This window comes from Pongo abelii, chromosome 6 (genome assembly GCF_028885655.2).
Source record: "Pongo abelii isolate AG06213 chromosome 6, NHGRI_mPonAbe1-v2.0_pri, whole genome shotgun sequence".
Taxonomy (NCBI): Eukaryota; Metazoa; Chordata; class Mammalia; order Primates; family Hominidae; genus Pongo; species Pongo abelii.
In genome coordinates, this window is record NC_071991.2 from 118,350,085 (window position 1) to 118,372,781 (window position 22,697).

General features: G+C 37.2%; 1 protein-coding gene across 4 annotated transcripts in view; it reads left to right on the top strand.

Moving 5' to 3' along the window:
* CPED1 (cadherin like and PC-esterase domain containing 1) overlaps positions 1-22,697 on the top strand; it is a 317,128-nt gene that overhangs the window by 77,839 nt on the left and 216,592 nt on the right. The window lies entirely within an intron of this gene.

The following is a 22,697-nucleotide window of genomic DNA, read 5'->3' on the forward strand; positions in this document are numbered from 1 at the left end:
CTTTCAATTTAAGACACATATCTAAACTAAATAGCTATGTAAATTTGGTTCTGTAGTTACTGTTTTATATGACAATTATAACTGACTACATAAGCTGAGTGTTTTTCTGTTTTTGTAAACTCTAGCTGGAGAGTTTTTCAATCATGAAAAAAGTAATGTTTTGGGGAGAAGCAAATAAAATAATTATTTTCATTAATACAATATTAACATATCCAGAAATTCTTTAGAAAAGGCAATCTGAAGAAATTATTTTTACTTTTGACCAGAACCTACAGATTTTAAAGTGTATTTTTCTTTGTTGCTATTTACATTTCAGAATGGTTGATCCAGAACATTGTTTCTTCAGCTTTGTACTTAACAGAATAAAATCATAGAAATGAAAGGCTGTTTATGGTCAGAAATAGATTACCAGTTTTTTAAAAAGTTCCCCAAGCAATTCTTATATAAGTTTATATTTTACATTTGCTTCTGTAAAACTAAGAAGTATTTTCTATCTTCTTTTGCTTCAAACATTTTTTTATTCTGGAGAACATCTAAGTTCTAGGCATTTGTAGTTCTTTCTACACTCTGTTTAGTGCATTAATTTTGTATTTATCTCTGTGAATAACAAGATAGTTTCACAGAATGCACAGCTTTTTAAATGGAATTATTTCTACCATCGTGTTATCTTTCTCTAGATGAAGATAATTTTCTTACACGTGTAGCTTTAAAGAAATGTCTGCAGCATTATTTTCTGATCTAAGTTTTATGAATAGTAGCTTTTGTTGTAGACTGTTGGTATAAATATATCATATATAATAAATTCAATATTCACAAAATTAAAATTTTATTTGTTGTGAATACTGAATATTTAATATTGAATACAGATTAGGTAGTGACATGTCAGTACCTAAATATAGGGTATGATTATAAAGGTATAATAGTAAAACTAAACATAATACTATATAATCTAGACATATCAAAAGCCAAAACGTCCTGTGTAATTTTAAGCTGTGTTTCATTTGGAGGTTAACAAAACACAAATTTTGAAGCCAGAGATTTTAGCTCTGCCACCTATTCTCTGTGTGACTTCAGGGGTTTTTTGTTTTCTGTTTTTTTAATCCACAAAGTGGAGTTAAGAACAGCCATTTCATAGGTTTAATTTTAAAAGTCAGGCAGATTGTATATGTGTGTATATAAAACTTAATTTGAAGAATAAAGCATATTATACATTATTCCTAACACATAATGTCCAAATAATGGTAACTGGATTACCCTGGATTTGAAAAATCAAGCAGGCAAAAATCTAGAGGCAAAAGGCCTCAGAATACTCCCTTTACATGATAAATTATCACTAAGATTTTATCTTTTGGTCAAAAACTGTGAAGGGTTTGAGATCTTACCCCCTCTCACAAGCTTACAGGTCAACCTGTCTCAGTTTCATGGTTACTGGTAGAAGACATGAGATGCCTAGTTCAGAGACCAATGATTTTTTATTTATAGCAATAATGGTAAGCCAACTGTCAGCACATGTACCAGTTCACTGAAGCCTGTTGGCCCTCTCTATCTGTGGGTTCCACATCTCTGGATTCAACCAACCATGGATAGAAGTATTAGGAAAAATAATCTCACAAAGTTCCAAAAAGCAAAACTTGAATTTGCTGCATGCTGAGTATTACATTGAATCCATGGGAATGAAGTGATATGCAGGCATTGTGTTAGGTAGTATAAATAATCGAAAGATGACCTAAAATATACAGGAGGATTGCATAGATTGTATGCAAATACGACATCATTTTATTTCAGGAACTTGAGCACCCATGGATTTTAGTATCCATGACTGGGGGGCGGTAGGGGGTGGGGTGCAGTCCTAGAACCAATCAACTATACTTAGTGGTTTGCATTTCTTTTTTTTTTTTTTTATATACTTTAAGTTTTAGGTTACACGTGCACAACGTGCATGTTTGTTACATATGTATACATGTGCCATGGTGGTGTGCTGCATCCATTAACTCGTCATTTAACATTAGGTATATCTCCTAATGCTATTCCTTCCCCCTCCGCCCACCCCACAACAGGCCCTGGTGTGTGATGTTCCCCTTCCTGTGTCCATGTGTTCTCATTGTTCAATTCCCACCTGTGAGTGAGAACATGAGGTGTTTGGTTTTTTGTCCTTGCGACAGTTTGCTGAGAATGATGGTTTCCAGCTTCATTCATGTCCCTACAAAGGACATGAACTCATCATTTTTTATGGCTGCATAGTATTCCATGGTGTATATGTGCCACATTTTCTTAATCCAGTCTATCATTGTTGGACATTTGGGTTGGTTCCAAGTCTTTGCTATTGTGAATAGTGCCGCAATAAACATACGTGTTCATGTGTCTTTATAGCAGCATGATTTATAATCCTTTGGGTATATACCCAGTAATGGGATGGCTGGGTCGAATGGTATTTCTAGTTCTAGATCCCTGAGGAATCGCCACACTGACTTCCACAATGGTTGAACTAGTTTACAGTCCCACCAACAGTGTAAAAGTGCCCTATTTCTCCACATCCTCTCCAGCACCTGTTGTTTCCTGACTTTTTAATGATCACCATTCTAACTGGTGTGAGATGGTGTCTCATTGTGGTTTTGATTTGCATTTCTCTGATGGCCAGTGATGATGAGCATTTTTTCATGTGTGTTTTGGCTGCATAAATGTCTTCTTTTGAGAAGTGTCTGTTCATATCCTTCACCCACTTTTTGATGGGGTTGTTTGTTTTTTTTCTTGTAAATTTGTTTGAGTTCTTTGTAGATTCTGGATATTAGCCCTTTGTCAGATGAGTAGATTGCAAAACTTTTCTCCCATTCTGTAGGTTGCCTGTTCACTCTGATGGTAGTTTCTTTTGCTGTGCAGAAGCTCTTTAGTTTAATTAGATCCCATTTGTCAATTTTGGCTTTTGTTGCCATTGCTTTTGGTGTTTTAGACATGAAGTCCTTGCCCATGCCTATGTCCTGAATGGTATTGCCTAGGTTTTCTTCTAGGGTTTTTATGGTTTTAGGTCTAACATTTAAGTCTTTAATCCACCTTGAATTAGTTTTTGTATAAGGTGTAAGGAAGGGATCCAGTTTCAGCTTTCTCCATATGGCTAGCCAGTTTTCCCAGCACCATTTATTAAATAGGGAATCCTTTCCCCATTTCTTGTTTTTGTCAGGTTTGTCAAAGATCAGATACTGGTAGATATGTGGCATTATTTCTGAGGGCACTGTTCTGTTCCATTGGTCTATATCTCTGTTTTGGCACCAGTACCATGCTGTTTTGGTTACTGTAGCCTTGTAATATAGTTTGAAGTCAGGTAGTGTGATGCCTCCAGCTTTGTTCTTTTGGCTTAGGATTGACTTGGCAATGAGGGCTCTTTTTTGGTTCCATATGAAATTTAAAGTAGTTTTTTCCAATTCTGTGAAGAAAGTCATTGGTAGCTTGATGGGGATGGCATTGAATCTATAAATTACCTTGGGCAGTATGGCCATTTTCACGATATTGATTCTTCCTACCCATGAGCATGGAATGTTCTTCCATTTGTTTGTATCCTCTTTTATTTCATTGAGCAGTGGTTTGTAGTTTTCCTTGAAGAGGTCGTTCACATCCCTTGTAAGTTGGATTCCTAGGTATCTTATTCTCTTTGAAGCAATTGTGAATGGGAGTTCACTCATGATTTGGCTCTCTGTTTGTCTGTTATTAGTGGTTTGCATTTCAAGAGAGGAACCCAGAACTTAGGAAGTTTGAATCTTTAATAATGTGCAGTGAGTATGCCTACCCTTTGCCCCAGAGGGAGACATTAAATTTGTTATACTGGACAAAAAAATAAACGTTCCTTTGCTCTGGAGTGAGGCACCATCTGTATTTTTCAAGGATTTCCACTGTATAAATATCTTTGAAAAGCTAGTTCAGAACAAATGTGGCCAGTGCCTCTGTTTGCAAAATGTGCAGAAATATGAAAGATAGAGCAGTGTCTCCAACAATTTCAGAGAGGAATACCTAACAAGTCCTAGCTCTGAGGCTTAGTCATTGTACAATTCTGAGCAAGACTTAAAACTTACTTGTACTTCAGTTTTCTTATCTCTAAAAATACAAAGTTTGGCAATGATCAATAATGCTGAAATCCCATAATTCTGCTGTGCCTTTTCCCCATATAAGCTTGTCACAGAATTTATCTTCAGTAGTAGGCAGAGATAGGAATGCTAAGAAAGGAGAGATGATCATGCTGGTAAATGTGGCTGGAACCCATGCAAGTGAGGCAGGACAGAGTGTTGGCTAGATGCAGAGAAGTGATTGGAGATAGCACGTAAGGCTAACACAGTCTGTTCCATTCCATAGCCAGAGTGTACCTGACATTAGACTTGTGACTCACATTGAAGGGCACACATCCACGGAATTTTTACTGGCTAGCACAAAGATTTATTTTTATCTTACCATTTAATGCTTTGCCTTTTGAAAAAAAAAGTGTCATAGTTTTTAGTTGGCCCAAATTTGTTGCTAATGTTTTTTTGTTGCTTTTTATTAAGTTTGCTCATTTTGATAAACAGGAATTTTTCACCATATTTGAAAGACAAGTATAAAACAAAACATAAGAGAACTGTTTTGCTTGGGCTGTGAGTTGTTGTTTTTGTTCTTTTTAGTACAGCATCACCATCTAAAAAATCCTGGTTAAAAGTTTGCCCAATTTTTGGCCATAACTCATTCTTTCCAGTAGTTTTATCTTAGCTCTGAGCACTGAGCTTCATGTGAAGCTTGAAATATACCAGGACTTGTATTCAAAGATAGCATTTTGAACATTTTAGGATTTGTGTCCTCATTTTAAAAGTAACATGTGAGTATATAAAGAAAAATGAAAATAATAGGTAAAAGATAACACCTTTTGTTGTATCAAGAACAAGACAGAGCTTTAAAAATTATAGATAGTATTTACTACCAAATATAAAATATATCTTCAAAATAATATGATTAATATATAATTTATATTTAATATAATTAAAATAATTTTTAAACATTGACCAATAATAGTTATTTATTTTAGGTGGCACTGATGATTGCTGTTAATATCCCAGGTCTAACATTCTAAGCAAACTTTCAGAGAAGGTTAAAGTTTGCTTGTTCTCTGTGTTCTCAAATCCTGATACCCCCTCTCTGTGGATTCTGTGGCCTCCTTAATGCTTCTGTCATTCCAAAGAATCTCACCTCTGTCCCAAACGTGATTATATTCCCTATGCAAAACATTCCACTCCCAAGTAAAATTCTCATCTCTTTAGTATGACTGACTTCAGCTAGGTAATAGCAGAAAGTAAGCTGATGGAACTAATTCAGACTAAATTATACCCTCACCCCAGTTATAAGCTTCTTAGATGTATGTGCATTTTTATAAAAGAAGCTTGCAAACCCAATGAATTTCTAATTGGTAGAATTTCTGGAAGTGCATTCAAATTCCTATTTAATTAATCAGTAAGCCAACCATCCCCAAAGCTTGCCGAATTCATCCACTTTTCTCCATCTCTACCATGACCAGCCTAGTCCAAATCAGTAGTCTCTCATATTCTTCTCACTTCCTTTCTTGCTCCTAAATAATCCAGTCCATTCCATTATCCAGACTCTAGCCAGATTGATCTTCCTCCCACCATTTCGTAAATAACTGAAGCAAGTTTATTAGGTCTGCTCACATAAGTCTGTTTAGGGACTGAAACAGTACAGCCTAGGTCACCAACTCTTTGATGTTCTGACATGATCCAGGGACAGATTTTATCTAGAATAGGAACCATAAACCCAAATGCTCACAGGGCCTTGGCAGGTGACATAACAAATTTCCTAATAAATTCAGAAGCTTTAGAGGCCAGACAACCTGCACCTTTTCAGTATTTGGCCTGCCATCAAATGTAGAGACTTTAACAAAAGCCATTTGGTCTCCAAGAAAAGAAGAGTTGAAGATACAGGAAAGTACAAGACAGGAGCAAGTGGCCTCACTGAGACATCTCTCTCGGCAAGGTTGGAAACCTCTGGATAAATTTCCTCATGTTTCTTATCCCTGTAAAATTCAGTAACCATTAGGATTCAGATCCCATCCAGTGGTCTAGTCCTTCTTCTCCCACTTCCTCATTCACATGCTTTCCTATACTCCTTTCCCTCAGCACATTCCCTTAGCCCTTGGTAACTTTAGCTGCCATTTTCCCTCACAAAACAGAAATTTTGCTAGCCAAGGATGACAATGAAGCTGGGTTTTTTAATTAAAACTTTACTCTCTGGTATTAGCAGGGATTTTTCAACATATCTTTCCTACTTTTTCTTGCTATCATCTACCAACTTTTGAACCATTCAACTCTTTTTTTTTATTATTTCTTTTGAGATGAGGTCTCACTATATTGCCTAGGCTGGCCTTAAATTCCTGGGTTCAAATGATCCTTCTGCCTCCACCTCCCAAGTGGCTGAGACTATAGGAGTGGGCCACCATGCCTGGCTCATCCAACATATTTGATAAGAAACTTATCACCTGAGTTAATTTCTTCCTCTCCACTTCAAATCTGCAATCGTTCTTGTCAGTTTCAACATCTGTAAAGATGGGCCTTTAATTTCATCAGCCTAATCTCATAGCTCTTTGAGTTTATCCATGATCTCATTTCTCTTCAGCTTCAGCCTCCCACCTCTGTAGCCCTGCTCAGTAACTTTTGTCACCCACAACTCTGTGGAAGCTCAAACTTACTCACCACTTTATAATCACATTCTTTTGGCCTTCCTCATTCCTTCTGCACCACCAATCATGGAAACTCAGATGACATTTTTGGTAATCTTAATTCTGTCACTTTCCCCAAGTCCAACAGTCATTTTTTAAATCATAATTTCTTTGCTACCAAGCCTGGACCATTTAATTTGTCAGCTGAGATAGAAACACCTGGAACATTCTTTCACACTAGCGCTTAAGCCACCAACTAATTCTACATTCTGATTTCTCTTCTCCTATACAAAAAAACATGGGAGTAAATTGCACAGTGTGCTGTTCTCTCCCCCTAGGATGCCTTCCTCACTTACTAAAATAGAAAAAATAAATCACACTAATTCTGCAATTGTCAGCTCAACCACCACCACCACCAAGAAAACTGGCTAGTGGCCACGGAATTAGCCTCACTCAATTACCCTCTAAAATACTTAGGAAAATTCATACCAAAAAATTTTAAGAACTACTCTGAGCATTCATAGTATAGAAGAATCTGGGATAAATTTCCATGCATTCCAAGGCTGATGGAACTAAATTTTAGTTCCTAATGCTTTGTTCAATTCAGTGTGGGTAGAGGAACTCTGTACCTCCATGATCAGGATGTATTTTAAAAGAAAAGCCAGCAGAATGTGCTGATGGTTGAGATGTGGTTTATAAAAGAAAGTATCCTTAGAGTTTTTTCCAGTCATTAGTTGAGATAGACAAATTAGACAGTGGGAAATAGAGCATTAATCTGTCAGTCAACCATAGGATTAAGAGAAGACACATGGCAGATCACAGACACATTTCTTCCGATTTGAGCATATTGGTTTTAAAATGAAATATATATATGAAAATGAGTATCCCAACCAAAGATAATTACTAGAAAAGTTTTTGTGTATACATTTCATACGAAAAATTTAAACTTGCTTTTTTAGACATTGACTCAAGAGTATCTTCAGAGTGAAGTCTACCTAATTGGCTGAGATTTACACTGTTTCCTCTGTGTTCTTATTATACCTTGAAAAGCCTCCATTGTAGCAGTGTCATAATGTGGCTTTGTTGCACAGTTGACCCTTGAACAGTGCCAGGTGTTAGAAGCACTGACACCTCATGCACTTGAAGACTTGCCCATAACTTTTGACTCCCCCAAAACTTAACTACTAATGGCGTGCTGATGACTGAAGCCATACTGATAAAATAAACAGTCAATTAACACATACTTTGTATGCTATATGTATTATATACTGTATTTTTATAATAAAATAAGCTAGAGAAAACAATATGTTATTAAGAAAACCATAAGGAAGAGAAAATACATTCACTGTTTATTAAGTGGAAGTGGATCATCATGAAGATCTTCATCCTCATCATCTTCGTGCTGAGTAGATTGAAGAGATGGAAAAAGAGGACGGTTTGATTCTGCTGCCTCGGGGAGGCATAGGCAGAGGTGGTAGAGGAGGTGGAAGAGGAGGCAGAGGCAGGCACACTCAGTGAAACTTTACAAAATATATCATAATTTCTGTCTGACTTTTTTGCTTTTTCATTTCTCTAAAAATGTTTCTACATAACACCAGTCCTTCTTCTACAGTTTACTTTAGCTTCAGTGCCCGTATCGTAGAAGGGTTCATGTTGTAAAAGAGGTCAAAAGCCGTATTGTGTAATGCGAACCCTTCTTCCAGGTTGTCTAACGTCAGCTTGTTTTCTGGCACTGCTTCTTCTACATCATCTTCTTCGTGATCTGGTACTTGTTTGGAAGGACTCATCTCCATGAAATCATGAATACTTCAAGTTATCTTTTGTTAATTCCTCTGGTGTGGTGTCTATTTGCTCTTGAATTTCTCCAAGATCCATATCTTGAAACCCTTCACCTCTTCCCATTTTTTTTTTTTTTTTTTTTGCCAAATCCACAAATTATTTCACAATTCCCTTGACTGGCTCTGTCATTGATCATGTAAAGCCATGCACAACATTGGGACACAGTTTTCTCCAGCAGGAATTTATTCTTTTGGGCTGATGGTTTTCATGGCTTTTTCTATAGCAACAGTGGCATCTTCAATGGTGTAATCCTTCCAGATTTTCATGATGTTCTCTCTGTCGGAGCTCTCTTCCATAGCACTGACAATCCTTTCCATAGAGTACTGTGTATAATGAGCCTTAAAGATCCTATGACCCCCTGATTTGGAGGCTGAATTAGAGACATTGTGTTTGAGGGCAAGTAGACCACTTTGATGCCTTCAAAGTATAGAGCTCATGGGGTTCCGTGTGATCAGGGTCATTGTCCAATGTGAAAAGAACTTTAAAAGCAGTCTCTTACTGGCAAAGTACTTCCTGACTTCAGGAACAAAGCATTGATGGAACCAATCCAGAAAAGGGGTTCTTGTCCAGGCCTTGTTGTATAGCCAAAAGACTGGCAGCTGGCATTTATCTTTGCCCATCAAGGCTCAGGGGTTAGAAGCTTTATAAGGACAGATCTGATCCTAAACCCAACTGCACTTTCACAAAAGAGTTGAGTTAGCCTACTCCTCCCTGCCTTAAATCCTAGTGCTCACTTCACTTCCTTACTAATAAATTTCCTTTGTGGCTTTTTTTTTGTTTGTTTTTTGAGGGCACCTTCATCTGCATTAAAAACCTGTTCAGGCAGGTATCCTTTCTCCTCAATGATTTTCTTAATGGTGTCTGGGAACTTGTCTGCTGCCTCTTAGTTGGCAGAAAATGCTTCTCCTGTTACCCTGACATTTTTTAAGCCAAACCTCTTTTTGAAATTATTAAGCCATCCTTTGCTAGCATTAAAATCTCACTTTTAGATCCTTTACCTTTCTCTTGCTTTAAGTTGTCATATAATGACTGCTTTCTCTTGAATCACATTAGAGTCTGTAGGCATGCCTTTCTTTTAGCAATCCTCCACTCACATAAAAGCTGCATTTTCAATACAAGATAAAAAGGTGTTTCACGAAAAATGCAATGTTTTCACACCTGCTTGTGTAGCTGCAGTGATGGCTTTATGAATTTTATTTTCTTTTGTTTACCATGGTCCATATGCTGGATTCATTTATTTTGAAATGGTGGGCAACTGCAGCTACAGACCTCAATCTATGGTACACATCAAGGCATTCAGCATTTTCCTGTAACGTTTTGGATTTGTCTACTTCCTGGGAGCATTTTCAGCATTACTAGAGGTACTTTGTATGAGTCCTACAGTGTTATTCAAGGTTACAGCATGGCATTAAACAAGATGAAAAATACACAAGAACAACAGGAGGTGTTATTTTTTTTTTTTTTAGTTTTTACTGCAATACACAGTTTACTGGTCTAACAAATTGCTTAGGAGAAAATGATTAGCATCACAAGTCATTTTAAGCAAACACTGGAAATACTTGTGCTCACTGCGATAACAACAGGAGATGGCTACAAAATTATTACAGTAACATGGTATGTACTACCGTTAATTTTATGCTGTTATGATTTAATACTGCATTTTTACATTTGTTTATCTTTCTCTCTACAGTGCCATGCATGGTCTCAATATGTTCGTATGTGTAAGTTTTTATTTATTTATTTATTTTGAGACAGAGTCTTATTCTGTCACCTAGGTTGGAGTGCAGTGGCGCGATCTCGCTGCAACTTTCGCCTCCCAGGTTCAAGCAGTTCTCCTGCCTCAGCCTCCTGAGTAGCTGGGATTACAGGCATGTGCTGCCATGCCTGGCTAATTTTTGTTATTTTTAGTAGAGGCAGGGTTTCACCATATTGGTCAGACTGGTCTTGAACTCCTGACCTCATGTGATCCACTCATCAATAAATTTTAACTTTTTATAAGATTTATGTACATTGCATGATAGTACGTGATAAAATAGACTGAAATCTACATGTATTTTACATTTTCATGGCATATCTCACTTTTTCTTAATTTTTAAAATATTACTTGGCTGTGTGGTTCAACTTTGAGCTTTTAAAAAAATTGTTGCAAATTTCCAAAATTTTTCCCAATATATTTGTTGAAAAAACAATCTGCATATTAGTGAACTCATACAGTTCAAACCCATGTTGTTCAAGAGTCAGCTGTATTTGTATGTGTTTGTCTCCCCACAATGACTGAGATGCCCTGAGGGTGGGATATTATTTTTTCACTTTTCAATTCAGTACATGGTCATAGTCCCTAATACGTAATAGTCACTCTAATAATTTTGAATGAAACATGCTAATGAGGGGGGCCAGAGTTAAGGAAGGGGAACACTGCCAATTATCAGACAGTTATGGCAATGCCTGGACTGATTTCTCTATGTAGGCATTATGAGCTCGATATTGAGCTGATGCTGTGGCGCAAATAACAAGGGTAGGATAAATCAAAAATGTAATTCCCCACTCCTGCGAGACATAATTACCCATTTTAAATAATAAGCTTTCTACATGTGTGAAAGAACTAGAGAACTAGTTTTAATATTATCCATAAACTAGGTAGGAAGATAGCAACAGATTTCATAATATAGGATCAATTTCTGGGTGGTTACCATTGCGGCCGAGAGACTGTTACTTATATCTAAAAGGACAGGTTTGACCCTTCCTCACATGGTGGGTTGATCCTTATGCATGTGGTCTGGAGATGAACAAGTAATTTTTTCAGGTCGACTCATAGTTTTGTACATTTCAACCCAAGTCTTTAAGTATTCGTTCACCTTTCATTTGAGGAGAAGCTAAGTGCTGACTGCCAGAGGATGGAATAGGAAGACAATGGTGAGAGTCTTTTCTCTTTTCTTATCCAGCAATGTTTTAGTACTTCTTATAGATTAGCTCTCTGGGCAGTGTCTTCATCCTAATAGTTCTGTATTCAGGAAAAAGGGAATAAATCTGCTATTTCTTGCTGACTATTGGGCTTTAGCTTTTCTTCTCCACGCATCTTGTAAAGAAAAAAGCGAGGGTGTATGATATATAGCCAGAAAAACCTAAATCAGAAAGAAAAAACATTGATCTAGATTGCAGTGGATATTGGTGGATTTTTTTAAAGCTCTGAACTTTAAAAAAAAATACTCAGGAGTCCCATATAACCAAGAAGGAAATAGAATGACTGTGATAAAGGGTAGGATCCTCTCCCCTTTATCCTCCCCTTTGCCCTTTATTTTCTTCCTCCTGGTGGCCCCTGGAGACTCCTGCTTGACACCATTCCATCCCCCACGAAACTTGGGAGAGAGTTCAGTCTGAAAATAATGACTCCAGATAAGGAACTCTAGAATAGATTAACAGCAATCAGTGGTGGTGGATATATTTTCTACCCCCACTTTTTTGTGATTCTCTCTATTTATCAAAAATGAAACTTAGTAGACATGTTCTTCTTTTTCCTTCCCATATCCTTTTTAGGTTTCTGGCCATCCACGAGAAGGAAGTTAATGAAAATGGAAGTCAAATTTTAAAAATGATTGAACATGCATTTTTTCATTCCTTTTAGCTTTTGCTTTTATTATGTCTTTATTAAACAGTAAGACACATTCATTATGAAAAGAACAGAAAATACAGATAAGCAAAAAGAAAGCAAAAAAATGAATTTAGTGAAATTACATACCTTTCCCATTCATGTGCAATTTTTACATACTAGAATGCTACATAATTCAAGTGTGAACAAATTATTGCACATTTATTGGTGGGAAACTGAAGACATTATAAATAATGGAGATCTACATTTAATGTTACAAAAATGTTCCAACCATATTGTTGAGTTAAAAATAATAGAAAGGAAAGTAGGCTCAATAATGTATACATTATATATATGTATTAATATATTTTATATATTTTTCCATTTATACAATATGTATTTAAAATGTATATTAACAATATGCTTTGTTTTAAAATAGATACACTTACATATTTACAAACATACTAATTTTTTAAAATGTAAATACATGCTTGTCTTTTACCTTTGTTTATGGTATTTCTAGGCTCACATAGGTTTAAAATTTTTATATAATCAAATTATTATTTTTAAAGTGGTTTTTACACCTCACTTTTAGGCTTAGAGTATCCTCAGAAGTAATTAGAATTTACCTTGCTCAGTTAGTTTTTTCTTTTTATACTCCGTTGTTTAGTACTTTATGATTTGTTTTTCGCTTCTTACTTTTTACTTCGTACTAGTTTATTATTTGTATTTTTTGTTTTGTTTTGTTTTTGTTTTTGAGACGGAGTCTCACTCTGTCGCCAGGCTGGAGTACAGTGGCACGATCTCCTGTCATTGCAATCTCCACTTCCTGAGTTCACGTGATTCTTCTGCCTCAGTCTCCCGAGTAGCTGGGACTATAGGTGTGCACCACCACACCCAGCTAATTTTTGTATTTTTGGTAGAGACAGGGTTTCACCATGTTGGCCAGGATGGTCTCGATCTCTTGACCTTGTGATCCACCCTCCTTGGCCTCCCAAAGTGCTGGGATTGCAGGTGTGAGCCACCACACCTGGCCTGATTTGTTTTTTAATTTTTAGTGGAGCATTACATTTTCATAAGCCATTTCTTAGTTTTGAAGTAAATGACTCTTCTAGCCAGGTGGAGCAGTAGCATGTACTTGTAATCCTACCTACTGGGGAGGCTGAGGCAGGAGGACTGCTTGTGGCCAAGAGTTCAAGACCAGCCTGTGTAACATGAGATCCTGTCTCTGGGAAAAAAAACAAAAACAAAAACAAAAAAAACCAAGACTTCTATTATTGACATACTAGTTGAAACTCTGATCATTTTATGCTTGAATTGCATATATCCTAACTATTTCTGTATGTTGGCCTCATTCTCTCTTTCTGCAGATGGGCTTTCTCCACATGATGGAGAAGATGGCTGCCAGGTACTGCCTGTTCAGAAATGCAGCCACTTCCCTTTCACCTCCAAACTGGGAGAGCAACATGTGTCAGCAGCCCACTCTGCTCAATGGGCCTCCAGCAAGCCCGTTTACTCATGTAGATGGTAAACATAGATACATAGCAGTGTGTCTGTATAATACCAAAACAGCTGGCTAACACGTAAACTTCAAGCAATTGATACTGGATTGCTTTGCATTACATAATAAACTAAGTATACCATGTTTTTACTTTGCAGATTTGGTTATCCTGTTCACCTAGCCTGAGTCTATTAATCAATAGTTTATTCTTAGTTGTGTGTAGACATATTCCATGTCTCACCCTATAGTCTGTGAAAATAAAGTATACTATAAAATAAAGTCAGCAGTCCACTCTGCTCAACACTGTGACCAGGAGAATAGCTCCTGGGAATGATTGGGCTGAGGCTGCTCCCATGGGCACTGTATTAGTTTGCTAGGGCTGCTGTAACAAAGTACCACAGACTGGGTGGCTTAAACAAAAGAAATTTCGTTTCCACAGTTCTGGGGCCTGGAAGTCTAAGATAAGGTGTCAGCAGAGCTGCTTTCTTCTGGGGCCTCTCTCTTTGTCTTGCAGATGACCGCCTTCTTGGGATATTCTCACATGTTCTTTTCTTTATGTGTAAGCCTATGTCTGTGTCCTGTTCTCCTCAGGACATCAGCCATATTGGATTAGGGCACACTCAAGTGATTTCATTTCACCTTACCTTAACTACCTCTTTAGAGGCCCTAGCTTCACATACAGCCATATTCCCAGGTACTGGAGGTTAGGACTTCAACATATAAATATGGGAGAGGAACACAATTCGTCTGATAGCAGCCAGGGATGGGTGGAGAAGACAGAAGACAGAAGGCTGCGAGTGGCAGATTCATGATATCACATGGAAACGGGAGAACAGATCCCCAAAGAAGAAAGAGATACTGGACAAAAACAACAGATGTGTATTAGTAGAGGTGTTTGAAAAATGTTTGTTGATTGCTTATGGTAAAGCCCATGGAATTCTTAGGCAGATGTAGTCCTTTCAAAATCATTTTAAAGTAAGGAAATATTAATTTTTCCTTCCCTTCAGCACCAAGAACTCTGATACTGCCCATTGGCTACCGAAGTGCCCATCTGCTGGTCTATATGTAGAATTGCCTTTCTGTGTCATGCTTGGTTCTTTGTCTCGCAAAAGCTAGACCAAGCTCACTGAGCCAAAGGTGTCTCTTGCTCCTGTGTTGCTCATAGCTTTATACTTTGCTTATCTGGCATCAGGCCAGTTTAAAAGTCCATTTTCCAGAAAACGTGTAGCAGTTTGCTGACATCTCTGAAGTTGTGCAAAAGACTGATTGGCTGAGAAAGCCGAATAACCTCTCTGCTCTTTGGTAGAGTAAATTTCGAATACCCCAGTGTTGAACTGATTTGGTAAATTTTACGTTTCTGGTGTTTGACTTCTATACCTATGTTGTCCTGTATAGACACTTACCTATTTCACTTAGAGAGTTTGTCATCTTGTGCCAAAGGTCACTAGAAATTAGGGGCAACATTGGGTAGCACGCTGACAATTTGTAGGATTCTGACAATTAATTCTGATTTTCAATAGACCATAAAAGAAGAAATGAAAAGAAAGATATTCACTTTTGTGGTCTAAATCCCTCCAGCAAGCCCGTTTACTCATGTAGATGGTAAACATAGATGCGTAGCAGTGTGTCTGTATAATACCAAAACAGCTGGCTAACACATGAACTTCAAGCAATTGATACTGGGTTGCTTTGCATTACATAATAAACTAAGTGTACCATATTTTTACTTTGCAGATTTGGTTATCCTGTTCACCTAGCCTGAATCTATTAATCAATAGTTTATTCTTAGTTGTGTGTAGACATATTCCATGTCTCACCATATAGTCTGTGAAAATAAAGTATACTAGAAAATATACTACAATTGTTTCGATCTTCCTCAACTAATACATCGCCCAGTGATTGTGATATGATATTTGCCCCAATAAATTCTTCCTGAGCCACTATGTCTGCAACAGAAATATTAGGAGTTAATCTGAAACCTGGATCAGATTTCTAAAACACATTGCTTGCTTCAACATAGATGAGAAATTTTTTGCAGAAGTGGTCAAACTTTTTATTTTGAAGCCAGCAGGGGCTCTGCCTGGGGATTATGAAGACCGAGTTAAGGGTACAGAGTACAATCAAGTTCCAGGAGTTTGCTGCTGAGGTGGTGAAAATTCACCCTAAAATTTACATACCTGCTTTGTGAATAAAACCAATAAGTGAAAAAGACTTATTGGTTTTTTATACTTATACTGTACTGTAATTTTTATTATTTATTTATGCATTTTAAAAACCTTCATTTTACACACACATACACACATATACCCAGAGAGAAAGAGATTGAGAGGGAGAGAGAGAGTTTGGTGTTGGGGGATATACTGTTTTGAACTTCAAGATGATCACTCTTCCAGTCTCCTTCTGGTGGTAGAGACAGATATTGAACAACAAGAAACTTACAAGTGTTATAAAAGAAAAACAGTATTAGTAAGTTTGCAGTGCTCAAGGCTGTTTTCATTTATTTTCACAAAAGTCCAGGGCTATGCACTGATTTCTGATTTGCAACATATCATCAATATTAGAAAATAAAAGCCCACTAAAGTGATGCATTAGCTGAAATGCACAGAACTCCATAAATTGTATGCTATAACATGTTATTCATGGAAAGGCGATGCTCATTATGACTAGTCTCTTGAATTTACTTTCCATTTTAACCATAATTAATAGGATAAATGCATTGTCACAGGTGTCTAGCCTCTTCCAATCTGACACATCCTGTTGAAAAATATATTGATAAAGACTCAAAATGAGAGTTGCAGCAAACTATAAACAAAGTGCAATACATTCGTTTTCCATAATAGAATCTGAGTCTTTCATTTGCATTTGAAGTTGTGGTTAGAAAGGAACAAGTCTTGGCAGAAGTATAATTAACTGAATAAATAGGGTAGCTTTGGAAGATGTTTTACTCTTTGATGGGTTGGGTGTGCTCCTTTCTGGGAGAGAAGCATGAACTCTATTATATAGAAAACCCCATTCAAATCTTGTGATTCATTGCATCAATAACTTTTAAGACCATTTTCTTTCCACTTCTCCTAGCACCATCTAATGGTGAAATATGGAACTTTCTCTTTTCTTCTGCGTCACTTTCATTAACATCATAGGGTTAGAGCAGCTGTGCAATCCCAGTGTTGATACTCATTTCACAAGCAAATGTGTTGCATTTGAGAAGGCCAACTTTTGCCCAAAAGGAGGTACTCTGATTTAGAAAAATAGGCAAGTAAGTGCAACTTAGAGATTGAGTACAGTCAACAAGCATAATTAGTACTCGCTTTTGGCTTGTTGTGTAGATAATTATGGTGGGCTTTATAATTTATGCCACAGGATTATTTTATAGATAAGTTACCCTAAAATAATAACAGGGGAGAACATTAATTTGTTGAACTTATCGTATGTCAAACACTGTGTCAGGCACTTTATACACTTCCTTCTTTCAACCCTCTATAGCAGTTAATTCATCCACATTAGCTGAGAGGGCCTTTTCATGGCGCATTTTGCCTCACGTATTTCTGAGCATCTATAAGAATGTATGTATGTATGTTTTGATATGAATTTTAACCCTAAAGGAAGGAATTTACAGTGATGGCAGAAATCGGGAATCCTATGGCCCAGGTTTGCAGCAACCTAATTCCAGTTCCACCTAGCTGCTAAATATAGTCATGCAACTTTGGGAAAAGTCCTTAGCCCGTTGGGAAAAGTCCTTAGCCCATTTGAGCCACTTTTCTAGACTCATAAAATGGAAATAATTAAACTGACCATTCTTTTCTTATAGAGTTATGAAAATGCTTTATAAAAGAATATTATGAATCTATGAAAGTAATATATAAGAGATTATGTCTATATTACTCTGGATATCCATGGATTGATTTGCAGAAAGCAATTGAATGAGGTTTTCTGTTTTCTACCTCAACATAAAGCTGTCACAATAATATATAATGTGCTTTTTTGAGGCATTCTGATTTAGAAAGAAATAGGCAAGTAAGTACAACTTAGAGGTTGAGTATAATCAAAAAAACATAATTAGTACTCATTTTTGGTTAGTTTTCTAGATAATTATGGTGGGCTTTATGATTTTATGCTGCAGGATTATTTTATAGATAGATTACCCTAAAATAATAGCAGGAGATGACATTAAATTTTTAACTTATATGTCAGACACTATGTCAGGCACTCTATATACTTCCTTCTTTAAACCATCTATAGGATAACCATCTATAAGATAGATATGTTCATGCCTTTTTTAGATGAGTAAATGAAGCCTTTGAGAACCTCTGGGCTACACAGCTATAAAGCAGCATATCCATATCTAAAGTATTATGCTATAACTTTGTGATAAACTTGAACCACTATACTGTATTTTAAGTCTGTCTTATAAACAAGAAAATAAGAAAGGAGCTATTTAAAGAAAATTGTTTCAGCTAGGCCTAATAAGAAACTGAATTTACCTATTCTATTATTATTTATTATTCTTTCATCAACTAAAATGATCTCTTAAATTTCTTATTTATAATAATATTTATGCATAAGCAGAAGTTAAGTGAATGTGCTGAAGGCAGAAGACTGATTGTGTTTCTCTTGCTTTGTCTTAGTGTTTGTATAGGGCATTCAACAGCAGACGGGAATGACCAGCCCTGGGAGAGTCAGAAGCACCAGTCCTCAGCTCTCACTGGCACTCTCCTCCTTGAGCGTCCTCCTTACCCTTTTCTGTTATGTCTTTTCTGATGTGCCTACTCCAGACTCAGCTCCTCAAACCATCTACAGCCTTTCTAGGCAGCATAGAAAATTTACCAATGCAAACCTCACAGTGCAGTCTTATGCCTGGGATTCATGATGAGTCAGATGTGGGTGTAGCCACCACCAGCATTAGGTCTGGGCCTCCAGAATAATAGTGACCCCCTCCCACATGGGGCACTTGGAAGGGCCAAGAATTAGTTGTCCTAGCTTTTTGAAGCTGTTCTTCTGGTCTTCTTGGGAGGGTTTATGATAGTCTTTAGAATTCACTGATTGTGCTGCCAAACTGATTTGTATAGCACCAATCTGGGAATGTTAATTAATGAATGCAAGTAGAGCCAAATTATATTTTATGGGAAATATATGATTTCTGTGGAATTAATGGTTGTTGAAAATAGTTTTCAGAATGAGTAATTGCTTTGACCTGATTGCACAGGTGCTGGAGGATAGCAGGGAGGTACAGATGGAGCCAGGCTGCATATGTGTAAATCCTGTCCTGACCACTTGATATCCCAGTCTCCTTGGGCAAGTTGTACCTTCTCTGTGCTTCGCTTTTCTTCCATCTAAGTACTGACCAGGCCCGACCCTGCTTAACTTCCGAAATCAGACCAGATTGAGCACTTTCAGGGTGGTATGGGACTGTAGTCTGTGTTTCAGCTTTCTGTCTACAATGTAGGAATGATCAGGACTCTGTCTCCTAGGGTTGCTAAGAGGACAGAATGAGTTAATACATTTCAAGTACTTGGAACAATGCCCAGAGTGAACACCCCATAAATGTTGAGTATTATGATTGTTTTTTCAATAAGTATCTCCAGAATTGTTAGTTTATAATTAGTAGCTACGACTTTAATCTAGTTTGGTGAGACTCATGTTTTTATGACTCGCTAACCTGGAGATAGAACTTGGATTCTAAAATCATCACAAAAGTATTTCTTTGCCTCTACCTACATTTGCTATTTTCAGGCTCCTTCCCCTTAACATCCTGTTACTAACCACTACTGAGTCATCATAAAGCAATTCTCTCACTCCTATCAGACTCCAAATTCTCTTTTGAAAATAGATATATATTCATTGACATCTGGTTGATCCAGAATGAAATATCTATTACTTGCCTATCCACATAATTTTAACAAACCAGTATAATACCCCAACTCTTTTATAAAGGAAAATTAAGGTGAAAGGAATTTATAATATAACAACATGTATTTCAATGTGTAAACATTTATGCATGATGACGCCATAGGGTGTAATGAAATAGTCAGATGCTTCTGCTCATCTTTAGAATCACCGTGAATGTGACAGCTACAATTTCAAATTGCTGTGGTTGTATCGTAGAGGGAAACTAAGATTCCATAGGTCACATTGCTATTGGTGATGTGCCTTTCCGAAATGGAAACAACTCTGGAGAAAGTCACAAATAAAGCAAAGCTTAGTGTCCCCTTGCTTGGCCATGGAATTTCATTTCTGCAAAATTCAGTGTGTAATAAAACTGATTAAAATGAGTAAAACTGAGTTTATATGCAAAACCACATCAAGCTCTAGGTTCAAATAATTACCAACTGGCTTTTCATCCACATCAATATCCACTGAGACATTCAGAAGTGATGTGGGACAGGGGACAATGTGTTGTTGCACAGGGTGATACTCAGCATAGTAGCAGCTGTTGTGGTATGAGAATGAATGCCTAACCATTTAAACAGATGTTAGAGTTTATACCTTACCAGTGCATTCCAAAGAAATACCAGGTCTATCTTGCACAAGGCACAAATCTATTTGTGGCCTTTATCCGTTAAATTTCAGTAGCATTGCTCATCATGGTGATGGCCCCAAATGCTCCCTTTGTCTCAGAGATCATTTCCTATGTGTTCATAAGTACAATCCTCTCATACTTGTTACAGCTATTCACCATTTACTCCACTTCTGCTGGAGTCCCCCATGGCCATCTGCTGCTGATGTACACCACTGCTCATGCCCACCAAAGGCACTCTGCCCCTGGGCTCCATGTGGCATCGGTCCTGCTGCTGCAGCTGCCTGTGTCTGTGCTGAGGTGCCATGTCCAGGGCCAGGGACACTGAGATTCATGCAGTACCTGCTTCTCCTGCTGCTGCTGAAACTGAAACTGCTGGTGCACATCCCATTGTACCAGTCACTGTCCTGCCCAGGGCCTGTCATCTGTTTGGTTTTCCAAAGCCTGAATAAGTCAAAAATAAATTGGATTTTTTCACTTCAGTAGACAAAATCCTTCCTTATTTTATTATTTTTTTCTATTGTATGTAATATTATAGTCTCAACCTCTCACAGATGACTTGAAAAAAATGTTTTAGTATTGTTTTAGCTTTTGACCTAAACCCTGGAGTGGAAGTGGAGCCTGTGGAATACAAGAACAGCATACAAAAAGGTGCCTTTCTCTTTTGTCATCCTGGTATCCTTGGGCTTCTCTTGCCATCTACTTCTTTTTTCTTTAGGAGAGATTCCTCACTATTACCTCAAGCACAGTTCTGCCAGTCAAGGCCAGACACAGTGGACTCCTTATTGAACATGGATTAGTTTCACACTAAACTGCACTACACTGATAAATAATAACCGAATAGCATCTTGTCATCTCTCATTGACGATAGGGTTTAAAAGAACAACAACAAAAAATAGATGTATTTTCTACCATTTCCTATTTTGGGGGTTGTCGTCGTGTGTTTAGTACCCCTGGGTTTTAACAATGTCCCAACTGAACCTGAAATATTTCTCCCAAACAGAGTTTGGATACAGAGCTATATTTAACCTTCACGTATAAAGCCATAACTATTTATACCCTTGTGATCCAAATATTGCAGAAGCAGGAAGGTTTACTTTGAATCTAAATACAGAATTGAGAAGAAAGGGAAGAAGATGACATGGTTGAGTAGAAAGGTTATGCTTAATCTGTCTTCTTCAGTTCAGTATTTTGTAATGTTTCTGTTTCTACATTCCTTCCCTCAGTCCCGTGTAGGTCAGCCCAACAGCCAATTTTAGAACAGTTTTGTGTCATTTGAGGGAAAGAACTTTCAACTGTATTTGTAGCAGGCTATAAAAAGCAAAGATACCACCCACAAAATGATATCTAAATTTTTCCAATTACGTGATTTATTGGTAAGTCTACACATTTGTTGTGCCAAGAGCAAAATGAGAAATGTGCCAAGTGTACTCAGAGTTTTTAATTAAGGAAACCTTACCTAATGGACAGATTTTAATAGGGTATTTTGTTGTTTAAAAGCCATTGAAACAACATTTTAAGCCATTTGTCGATAAAAAGCCCTCAATTATGTAGAATATGGCTCATGAGGGAAAGTATACAAACTGGAAAGAAAACAAAAAAATTTGAGTCTTATGTTGATTTTGAAAATATGTAGTCAGAAACATGTGCCCAAATGTCAACTCAGGCTCCTGGGACTAGTAGATAACTGCAAATTTTTTACATGATTTGGGTTGGAAAAGCTAGATTCAGGGGATAGAAGAAAATACTGAGTAAATGGCAACATTCTCCAAGATAGTGGCAGTCACTGCAAGTTGGAAATGAGGTGAGTGGTTTTGAAGCACAGTGCTGAAAACCTGAATTGCAAATCATTTGATGGATAATGGTGGCCATGAACTTTTGCCACTTTTCACTCCAGATCCATGAAATTGAATGAACATTCTTGAGTTTACCCTCTCTCCTAATGGAAACTTCATGCACTTTTGCTCTAAATCTGATTTTGCTTTGCTGCCAATGACCACCACTCTTCACTGGCTGGCCTCAGAGGCAAACTTGGGCAAGGGAACCTAACCCCAGCCATGAGGGCTTGAGCCAGGCATAGCAGGGGACCTAGGTAGAAATGACCCCTTAGAGAGAAAGCTGAGCATTACGTTGTATTAAGCAAGTAAATAAATAAACAAATTAAAACACTCAATCCCGTCTCCACCCAATAACAACAGATCTGATTCCCAAAGTCTTGAATAAGAGTTGGAAATTTTAATATAGTTTTTTTTTCTTTGGTGGGGGGAGGGAGAGTGCAAACAAAAAGGCAGCAAAGGGGGAATTAGCCATCCTCAATATACAATAAATTTTTTGCCAAATTCAGTTTTTATAACCCTCTTCTCCTACTAAGTAACTCCCTCTAACTCACTAAAACACTATCCTGCCCAATATCTCTCTTCATTGGTCTGTTTGTCCACTCTTCTCTCTCCAACAAACTGATATAGATTAATCAGCTTATTATTTCCCATTACTTCAAACAACATAATAAAGACTTGGTTCCCAAATTAGCCTGTATCCTTCTTTCTTAGAGAGGGAAGGAAGAGGGGTATCTGTATTT